The sequence below is a fragment of the Hipposideros armiger genome, unplaced genomic scaffold (assembly GCF_001890085.2).
Source record: "Hipposideros armiger isolate ML-2016 unplaced genomic scaffold, ASM189008v1 scaffold_329, whole genome shotgun sequence".
Lineage (NCBI taxonomy): Eukaryota > Metazoa > Chordata > Mammalia > Chiroptera > Hipposideridae > Hipposideros > Hipposideros armiger.
In genome coordinates this window covers 1,913,938-1,916,109 of record NW_017731679.1, presented here as the reverse complement: position 1 = coordinate 1,916,109, position 2,172 = coordinate 1,913,938, and positions in this window count along the sequence as shown.

The following is a 2,172-nucleotide window of genomic DNA, read 5'->3' as shown; positions in this document are numbered from 1 at the left end:
TTGATTCCTTGTTAGAATTTTGCCCTCTATTTTGCTATGGAGCTAACCCTTAGATAAGACTGACTTAAAAATGAGATCCTCTTGTTATTTTGGTTACAAAACATAAATAAGGTATAAGACGTATCTGTTTTAGGCTAATTACAGCATAAAATGGATATTGTTTTAGTAACAATTTAGTATATCCCAGAAAAGTGAAAACAAAGGATGATGGTATCATCATTTCTAAACTATAAGTAATGTGACTGAACACTAATGTGGCTGAATAAGCACCATCAACTTAGATGACTATCTACTGAGTGAACCCTTGATGCTATTCAAGATATCATGAGTTCTACACACTATGACTTTATTTGTAAGACACCAGATCAAGTGAACTCAGAAGGATTCATTGATGTAGAACTTCTATTAACTCTATTTTTGGAAGTTTGGTCTACTTCATAGAAGTTCTAATTTCCCACTTCCAATAACATGTGTTAACAGTTTTCTCTGTGTATGTTGGTGTATTACATCTATTTTCTAGCTTTACAGCTATATCTTTATCTCTATATATATTGCTGTCCCATATTTGCTGAACATTTCTTAAGACATCATTGATTATTAGATGTACATAAATAACCACACTTGTGAAAATAAATACTACTCTCAATTTTAAGATACTTTCCTTTTAACTTCCTTTAAAATGCATATTTTTAAAGTCTCTCTTAGAAGGTACTCAGCATCACTAATTATCAGAGAAATGCAAATCAAAACCACAATGATGTATCTTCTCACTCACATTTAAAAGTCTGTTATTTAAGAAGGGGAAAAAAACAACAAATTTTGGCAAGGAGGAGAAGAGAAAGGAACCCTGGTACACATTGGTGGGAATATAAATTGGTACAGCCATTATGCAAAACTGTATGGAGGTTCCTCAAAAAGTTAAAACTAAAACTACCCTCTGATCTAGCAATCACACTTTTGGGTACTTATCCAAAGGAATAGAAATCAGTATCTCAAAGAGGTATCTGCACTCCCATGTTCACTGCAGCATTGTTTACAATAGCCAAGATATGAAAACAACCTAAATGTGCATCACTGGATGAATGGGTAAAGAAAATGTGGTATTATATACCTACAATGGAAAGTTATTCAGCCTTTAATTGAAAAAGGAGGAAATCCTGCCATTTGCAGAAACATGGATGGAGCTGGAGGTCATTATGCTAAGTTAAATAAGTCAGACACAGAAAGACAAACACTACATGATCTCACTTATATGTGGAATCTAAAGCAGTCAAACTCAAGGAAGCAGAAAGTAGAATTGTGGTTGCCAGGGTCTTGGAGGAGGGGGAAAAAGGAGAGGTGATAATTTAAAAAATACAATGTTTCAGTGATGTAAGATAAAGAAGTTCTGGAGGTCTTCCATACAGCATCATGTCTATAGCTAACAATACTGTATTATACACCTAAAAATTGCTAAGAAGGTAGATGATATGCTAAGTGTTCTTACCATAAACACACACACACACACACACACACACACACACACACAAATAGTAATAATAATAATAAAGGCAGCTGAAGGAAGCTTTGGGAAGTGATGGATATGTTTACAGCCTAGATAATGGTGGTTTATACTTATTCCCAAACCCATCGAGTTGTATACACTAAATATGTAAACTTTCTATATGGTAACCATACCTCAATAAAGTAGTTTAAAACAATAAAAAATAAAATAAAATAGGGTAGCAAGGTAAAAGACAATACAAAAACAAAAAAGCAATTTGATGGAATGACCACGTGTGGGGGCCAGTATTATGGGCAGCTCAGGCATGGTTTTCTATATTTGCACTTCCTCTGAGTTGACAGCTAATGGGCAGCCCTCACTACTCTTCTACAGTGTAAGTTGGAGGCTAGAGAAAGAGGGAAAAAATCTCAGAAATGATGAATTTTACTTGCTACTGCCAATAATATTTTCTGATGCTTTTTCCACCCTCAAGAGGTAAAAATTATCCATCTTCTGCATTTATTCTGCTGTGGCAGGAGTAGCCATGTTCTCACTGTGTTTCAAGATATTTCCTCAAACACATTCCCTCTGTGCTGTCTTGATCTAATGAGAAGCACAAGAGAATATTTTAATCACTGATCTGCATCGACTATGAAGTGGACTCCCCAAAAGGACATGGGTCCATCTGG